The sequence below is a fragment of the Mauremys reevesii genome, linkage group 1 (genome assembly GCF_016161935.1).
Source record: "Mauremys reevesii isolate NIE-2019 linkage group 1, ASM1616193v1, whole genome shotgun sequence".
NCBI lineage: Eukaryota > Metazoa > Chordata > Testudines > Geoemydidae > Mauremys > Mauremys reevesii.
In genome coordinates, this window is record NC_052623.1 from 5,452,710 (window position 1) to 5,461,592 (window position 8,883).

At 47.3% G+C, this 8,883-nt stretch overlaps 1 pseudogene; it reads left to right on the forward strand.

Annotated features, from left to right (window-relative positions):
- The first annotated feature begins 7,395 nt into the window (after window positions 1-7,395).
- On the forward strand, window positions 7,396-8,364 carry LOC120387309 (annotated as a pseudogene).
- Window positions 8,365-8,883: the final 519 nt, after the last annotated feature.

An 8,883-nucleotide genomic window follows, 5' to 3' on the forward strand; every position in this document is an offset into this window, starting at 1 on the left:
GGGGTGGGGGGGGATGCAGGATGGGGCCTGTTATCTGACTTTAATCTGCTAGAAAGCATGGAGGTGGTAAGGCTCCTCACTAGAATAATATAAGCATTTTTCAACATGGGCAAGAGATCTTCTCCCCTAGATTCACTTGAGAAGTCGGCCGAACCGTTATGCTTGAAACTTTCAAAATACAATTTGTCCGGAAGCAGATACCCAGTGTGGGAAATTTCAGTCCAAATGATTAAAGTTTGGCAAATTTATAAGCAAATGAAAATCAGGTCTCCTAACTGAAGGTGTCAGACAGCCTTAACTAACCATGGTGCCACCAGCACCACCTACAATGGCCACTCCATTTGTGACTCCCATTCAGCTAAGTTCTTTGGTCCAACAGAGTCTGTGGCAAGGAGTTCCACAGGCCAAATATGTATTACATAAACAGTTTTCTTTTATCAGAGTTATATGTTCAGACTTTCAATGTAATTGACTGTTTCCATTCTCATGTGTTATGAAACACAGTGAATATAAATGCCAAATCTACTTTGGTTATCTATAGATTCATAGGCTATAAGGCCAGAAGGGACCATTTGATCACCCAGTCTGACCTCCTATATAGCACAGGCCATTAAATTTTACCTAGTTACCTGTGAACTGAGATCCTTATCTTCTGTGTGACTGAGCCCTGGTCTGCACTAGGATTTTATATCAAGGACTCAAGGAGCCACAGGGTGAGAAGGGATCGCAGGGGTCATCTAGTCTACCCCCCTGCCAAGATGCAGGGTTTGTTGTGTCTAAACCGTCCCATGGAGGTAGTCCATGTTGTGTCTAAACCGTCCCAAAAGGAGTAGTAGTCTCCTTTTGAAAACCTCCACCAAAGGAGCTTCCACAACCTCCCGAGGCATCTGCTCCATTGTCCTCCTGTTCTTAGAGTTTGGCAGTTTATCTGAGATTTAACCTAAATCTCCCATGCTGTAGTTTGAACCCATTGTCTCTTCTCCTGCCCTCTGCAGTGAGTCTGAACAACTTTTCTGCATCTTTTTATGGCAGCCATTCAAGTATCTGAAGACCGCTGTCATCTCCCCACTCAATTTCCTCCTTTCCAAGCTAAACATACCCAGTTCCTACAGCCTTTGCTCATATGGCTCATATTCCATCCCTTAGATCCTCTTTGTCTCTCAGCTCTGGATCCTTTCCAGTTTCTCTACATCCTTTATATACATTGGAGACCCAAACTGGACACCATACTCCAGCTGAGGCCTAAACAGAACTGAGTAGAGCGGTCCTATCACCTCCCATGACTCGCATGCTCTGCCTCTGCTAATGCAACCAAAAAATTGCATTTGCTTCTTTTGCAATAGCAAAAAAATTGACACTGAGGAGATATGTAGCTATATAAACCTAACCTTGGTGTTGCAGCATGAGCTCTACTGAAGAATTCCTCATTGACCTAGTTACCATCTCGGAGAGGTGGATTACCTACGATGACAGGAGAATGCCTGCTGTCTGTGTAAGAAGTGTCTAAACTGAAGTGCTATGGTTTTAATGTAGAAAAGCCCTGAAGCAGATCTTCCAGAAACACATACAGTCTGGATCTGCAGACATGAGGAATGGGAGATCCCACCACTTCCCTTTGCAGTTTATTCAAAAGTTTAATCACCCTCAGTGCTAAACATTGGTCCCTTATTTCCATCTGGAATTTGTCTGGATTCAGCTTCCAGCCATTTGGCTTTGCTCTGCCTTTCTCTGCTAGATTACAGAGCCCTTTAGTGCCCAGAGTTTTCTCCCCATGAAAGTCTCTGCTTGATCATGTCTTGCATAAGATAAATAGATGAAGCTCTTTACATCTCTCTCCCTATCTGGCATTTTTTCCAGACTGAAATAATTGTTGTGGCTCTTTTTTGCACCCTCTCCAATTTTTCAAGATCCTTTTTGAAATGTGGACCCCCAAACTGGATGCAGTTGGTTTCACCAGTGTCATGTGCAGAGGTGAAATCCTTCCCCTGCTCCAACTCTGCACTCCCCTGTTTATGCATCCGAGGATCACATCAGTCCTTTTGGCCACAGTGACACGCTCGGACCTGAAGATGAGTTGGTTGTCCGCAGAGTCCCCTAAATCCTTATCAGGTTCCCTTCATTCCATAATAGAGTTCCCTAGTCTGTGGGTCTGGCCTGCATTTCCTGTTCTGAGAGGATACCTTTGCATTTGACTGTATTAAAACATTGTGTTTGTTTTATGGTCCCAGATAACCAAATGCTCCAGAACAATCGGTGTGTCTGCCCCGGCCTCCTCTGTCAATCTTGTGTCATCCACAAATTTTATCTGCAGTGATTTTTCTATTTGCTTCCAAACCTTTGATGAAAATACTGAATAGTAGCAGGCTTAGAAGTGATCCCTGCAGAGCCCTACTAGATAGAGCCCCATTCACTGACAGTGACCCATTGACAGCTGCTTTCTGAGATCTGTTAGTTAGCCAGGTTTTTGTGCATTTGACATGTGCTCCACTGATATTGTAGAGTCTTCATATTTTTATTTGGAATATTTTCCCTACTGAAGCAAATGAGTCAGTGAAATCAAAGTCTATTGCATGTGTGCGGTTCCCTTGATCAGCCAAACATGTACTCTCATTAAAGGATGAATTACAATTTATTTGAACAGACTTGTTTTCCACACACCCTGTTGTTGCATGGCATTAATTATATTCCTGGACTTTTAACTAATCCCGTACCAGCTTTTCCATTGTTTCTTAGTTTTATCAAATCTTTTTTTTTTAACTTTCTCTTTTTTTAATAGTATTTGCCTATTTTATTTTTTTATTTTTATTTTTTGATTTGCTGCTGCCTGGTTGCGTACTTCCGGTTCCAAATGAGGTGTGTGGTTGATTGGTCAATTAGTAAATCTGTTGCTTGTAACCCTAAGGTTCTGCTGTAGATGCTATTTAACATCCTCCTTGACAGCTAATGGACTGGAAAGTATTTAAACCCCTCTTGTGATATAAGTACCTCATACTGCTTCTTTCCAAATGCAGAACAAAAGTATTTCTTGAACACATTTTCCATTTCTACCACATTAAAAAGTTTCCTTGCTACCTCTAGGAACTGGCCTAAACCTTTTCTAGAATTTCTTTTGTTGTTAATATACTTAATAACCTTCTTTTTGTGATCCTTACTGTACTGGCTGCCACTTCCAGCAGCTCCCATTGGCCAGGAGCAGCGAACCGTGGCCAGTGGGAGCCACGATCGGCCAAACCTGCGGACGTGGCAGGTAAACAAACCGGCCTGGCCCGCCAGGAGCTTTCCCTACACAAGCGGTATCCCAAGTTTAGGAAACCCTGCTTTATAGACACCAGATGTGCAAAACTTAGCACATGTCCAGAGCAGGTTATTCTCCATCCTATTCCTTAGGCATCCAAACATTGTCTTTGTTTTTGCCTCTGCTGTGAATAAGCAGATGTTTCCACGGAACTGCTATGAATGACTCCCAGGTCTTTGCCCCGAGGTGTGTTCTAGTTGCAATGTTTCCCTGTGGGACATTTGTCGGCAAAGCTTTGTTTTTTTTTCCACTCAGATATTGAGAAACCAGGTGAATGCAGAATTCAATACAGCATTGACGCTCTAGCCTGGGTTTCATTGCATTATGTCTATGTTTACACTAGCTGAGTTTTTTCACCGAAAATTTGTTCAATGACCAAAAAGCCTTTAAAGAAAATTGTTGTTACATATTCACACTGTCTTTCTCTTTTGGCATAGCACGTCCACATGTGGGGTGGTCGCAGCGACAGTGAGAGCAATGCACTGTAGGTAGCTATCCCACAGTTCACCTCTCCACCTTTTGCTGATTGGTGCTGTGGGAAGGCAGATCAGATCACAGCACATCATGGCTCCATGCTCAATGTCCCAGGATGCATTGTTTCCATCCCCACATACCATGTTTTTACATCTCCATTTCACGACATTTTTAACGTCCCTTGTTTTCAGCTCAGCTCGCCATCTCTATCTGCACGAATGGATCCTGAGCTTCTCCCCACTGCTCTGCTAGCTCTCAATAGCACATTGCGAATGGCAGTGGAATCAACCTCGAAGTTGCAAAGGCAATAGAAGTCACAACTGCCTAATCTGCTGTTCGACATAGATCGCAACAGAGTTAGATAGCTTTTGGCATTCACGTTAGAGCTGAACATGGTGGAATGTTGCTTTTTGGCTCGGGAAATTAGCACTCAGTGGTGGTATCACATCGTTATGCAGGTCTGGGATAATGAGCAGAATTTTAGGAAGCAGAAAGCCCCTTTCTTGGAACTGTGTACTGAGCTCACACCAGTGGCACAAGGACATCCAAATGAGAGCTGCCCACTTGCTGGAGAAGTGCATAGTGATTGCAGTGTGGAACCTGGTGACTCCAGGCTGCTACCGGTCAGTCACAAATCAGTTTGGAGTTGGGACGTTGACCATTGGGGCTATGTTAAGGCAAGTGTGCAGGGCCATTAATCACATCCTACTATGAAGGACTGTGACTTTCATCAATGTGCATGAAATTGTGGATGGCTTTGCAGAAATGGGTTTCCCTAACTGTGGATGGGTAATAGATGGCGTGCACATTCCAATTTTGGCACCAAACATATCTATCGGCAGGGGTTCTTCTCCATGGTGTTGCACGTGCTCATGAATAACTGAAAGCATTCACTGACTTCAGTGTGAGGTGATACAGACAAGTGCATGATGCGCAAATCTTTAGGAACACCAGCCTTCACCGAAAGCTAGAAGCGGGCACTTTCTTTCCAGACTAGAAGATCTCTGTAGGGGGTGTCAAAATACCCATAGTGATGATACTGGAAGCCTGACATACCCCTTAATGCCATGGCTCATGAAATCGTACGTGGTAAACCTGGATAGCAGTAAGGAGCATTTCAGCAATAGATTGAGTAGGGGCAGGATGACTGTGGAATGTGCATTTGGCAGATTAAAGGTGTGCTGGTGATGCCTTTGTGGCAGGTTAGAACCACAATGTGGATAATATTTCCAAGGTCTTAGCCATGTGTTGCACATTGCATAATATTTCTGAAGAAAAGGGTGAAAAGTTTATCCAGGAGTGTACTACTGAGGCAGAACACTTCTCTGCTAATTTTGAACAGCCAGATACCAAGACTGTTAGAGGGGAACACTGGGGGGCAATTCGGGAGGCTTTGAGGGAACAGTTTGAAGATGAGAACCAGTAACATTTGTTGCTGTGCTTGGGACTGTAATGCATAATGACGTCCAGTTTTGGTAGGTTGGAAGCAGTTGTGATTGTTCAGGCACAGGATTCAATGTAAGGAAATGATAAAACTGCTTGTTTGTTTCTTGCTGCCAACTGCTATCACAATTTGCATAGAAACAAATAAAGAGTGTTTATTATTCAAGGAACTTCACTTTTATTTCCAAAAACCCACAACAACATGCACACACACAGAGACACACATACATTCCTGGGTGCGCGGGGGGGGGGGGAGACGTGTGCCAGGGGAAGGCTGACTTTTAGAGCTTAGCATAAGTCCAGGTGTCGTTTGAAAAGCTGTCTGTGGGGGTGGAGTGTAGGGAAAGCGCGAAGTCCCAGAAATCGGAAATGGATGTGTGGGTGGAGTCAGGGGAGGGCACGGGACAGAGCTCGGAATGCGCTGAAGGGGCTGGCAGACACACATCTGCTCGGTTTGGAGGGTTATGAGGGGCTGCAGCATGTTGGTTTGCTGCTCTAAAGCCTCTCTGTTGTATCCCTAGTTTATGCCTCATTTTCTTTTCTTTCTTGCTTGTCGCTTTCCCTCCATGGCCTGTGTTCCCTCTTGTCTGTATCAGAGAACTGCAACACCTCCCGGAAGATATCTTCCTTGCTACAGCTTGGGCATTTTCTTTTCCGACAGAGATGCTGGTCTGGGGTGGAGGGAGTGCCTCCTTTCGAGGGCATATCTGGTGAAGCACAAGTAACAATAAACAGAAGCATTCTTGTTAACTGTACATACAGCGTTGAAATGCTACGTTAAAATACACCCCTGGTAACACACCAATCACTTTCTGGTTGACTCTTGACCAGGGCCGGCTCCAGACCCCAGCGCGCCAAGCGTGCGCTTGGGGCAGCGTGCCGCGGGAGGGCGGCAGGCGGCTCTCGTGGACCTCCCGCAGGCGTGCCTGCGGAAGGTCCGCTGGTCTCGCAGCTTCGGTGGAGCATCCGCAGGCACGTCTGCAGGAGGTCCACCGGAGCCGCGGGACCGGCGACCGGCAGAGCGCCCCCTGTGGCGCGCCGCCCTGCTTGGGGCGCCGCAATTCCTAGAGCCGCCCCTGCTCTTGACAAGCACATATGCCAGTGAACACTGCAAGGATGGTGAGTGTACCCAGAGCTGCTGGACACTGTGCGTGGGAGAAAAGCAATGTGAAAGGGGGCATGAGGCAGTTTTCAGGGGACAACACTCTAAAGTTTCCCACCTGTTTTCACAGCCAGGAGTCATTAAGTAAATATAGAGAGAGATACTTATCTCATAGAGCCAGAAGGGACCTTGAAAGGTCATAAAGTCCAGTCCTCTGCCTTCATTAGCAGGACCAAGTACTGTCCCTGATAGATTTCCCCTGAAATCCCAAAACAGCCCCCTCAAGGACTGAGCTCACAACCCTGGGTTTAGTAGGCCAATGCTCAAACCACTGAGCAATCTTGGCTGTAAAGGGGAGTGCTGCCAAGGACAGTGTCAAACCTCACAAAAAATGGCAGCTCTGGGACACAGCACTGGACTGCCCATTTGCCTCCCTTGCCTTCTGATGCGCATGCCTCAGCTCCTTCACCTTTGCTGTGCACTGCCGTATGTCCTGATCACAGCGCTTTTCCCACACACTGCGCGAAATCTGCCCTTAGCTATGGAAATTCAGAGAGCTGGAGTGCAGCTGGCACTGCACGGCCTCCTCTCCCCATAAACTGAGAAGATCCAGCAGATCCACAGTGGCCCAAGCAGGAGAGCATTGGCTGTGTGGAGCTGCCATGGCCACCTTCTCCAAAGTTGGTCACCTTCTCCAAAGTTGTTTTTTGATGAAAAAAATTGGCAGTGTAAACAAGGTCTAAGGAACAATGATGAATAACCAGTATCCACACCTGTGTTTCCTGCTGGTGCCTATTAAGGTTTCCCAGACCATGATGTATAGGAGTTACTGAAACATTGAGCACCAGAACACATGGAATTGGCATTTTCCAGTGTATGAAGGGCAACCAATCTTTTACAACCATAGGAACAGCCCCTATTTGTGCATGTAGTGTGTCATATTAACTTTTTCTCTCCATCCAGGCATTTGTACTGTGACCATCATCCTAGAGCCTGGGCACATACAGGAAGTCAGGGGGACATGTGGTAGATGCAGGAGACACCATTGTGCTTCAGAGTTGGACACCTTCTCCCCTACTCCATGTCTGATTCCAACACAACCGAGTTCACCAACCCCTCCACTTTCATCCTGCTGGGCATTCCTGGCCTGGAGGCGGCCCATGTCTGGATCTCCATCCCCTTCTGCACCATGTACGCCATAGCCATCTTGGGGAACTTCACCATCCTGTTCATTGTGAAGATGGAGCCGAGCCTCCATGGGCCCATGTACTATTTCCTCTGCATGCTGGCCATCACCGACCTGGTCCTGTCTACGTCCATCCTTCCCAAAACACTGAGCATCTTCTGGTTCAATTCCAGGGAGATTGATTTCAGTGCCTGCCTCACCCAGATGTACTTCATTCACTGCTTCTCAGCGATGGAGTCTGGGATCTTGGTGGCCTTGGCTCTGGATCGCTATGTGGCCATCTGCCATCCCCTGAGATATTCCAGCATCCTGACAAACCGCATCATGGCCAAGATTGGCCTTGCCATGTTGCTACGTGGTGGCATGCTTGCACTTCCCTATCCGTTCCTGGCAAGGCAATGACCATATTGCAGAACCAACATCATCCCCCAGCCGTACTGTGCACATATAGCAATGGTGAGTCTGGCCTGCGACGACACCCGCATCAGTAGTTACTATGGGCTCTTTGTGCTATTCTGTGTGATGGGCCTGGATGTGATTTTTATCACTGTGTCCTATATCCTAATCCTCAGGGCCATCTTCAGCCTCCCCAAAAAGGACACCCGGCTCAAGACTTTTGGGACCTGCAGCTCCCACCTCTGTGTCATCTTAGCCTTTTACATCCCAGGTCTCTTCATCTCCCTCATATCCCGGTTTGGCCAGAATGTGCCCCTGCATTTCCATGTTCTCATTGCCAACGTGTACCTCCTGATGCCCCCTGTGCTAAACCCCATAATCTACGGGCTAAGGACTAAACAGATCCAGGGCAGGCTGCTCCGGCTCTTTACTCATGAAAGGGCCAAATGGTTTCTCTTCCGGATCTGACTCTGAGATTGACCTACATGCAGACCTGACTGGTTCTATGGTGCTGGACCCTCTTCCCTGAATCGCTGACTGGACAGTCAAAGTGGCATTTCATCCTTTCGTGGCGTTACTGTGCTGTGTCACCGTGACAAACTGAGGAATCAGGCTGTGTACAACTTATTAATTCATAGGGTTCCCACCTTTCTAATTGCTGGTAACTGGACCCCTGAGGCCCTGTGACCTGCCCTGCTTATACCCCCATGGCCCTGCCCTCTGCCCCACCTCTTTTCACAACTCCCCTCCCCCGTCCCACCACTTCCGCCAAGGCCCCACCTCTGTTGCTCGCTCCTCTCCTCCCCTCCCCAGCACCATCCACTCCTGGTTCAACTCCACCTCCATCCCCACCACTCCAGCTGGGCTCTCTCTGCTCTGGGGCTGGGACAGAAACTGCTTCAGCCCGACAAGGACCCTTCAGTGAGTGCAGCGAGGACACAGTGCTGGGGCCAACAGGCCAATGGGAAGTGGAGAGGGCAGCCAGGA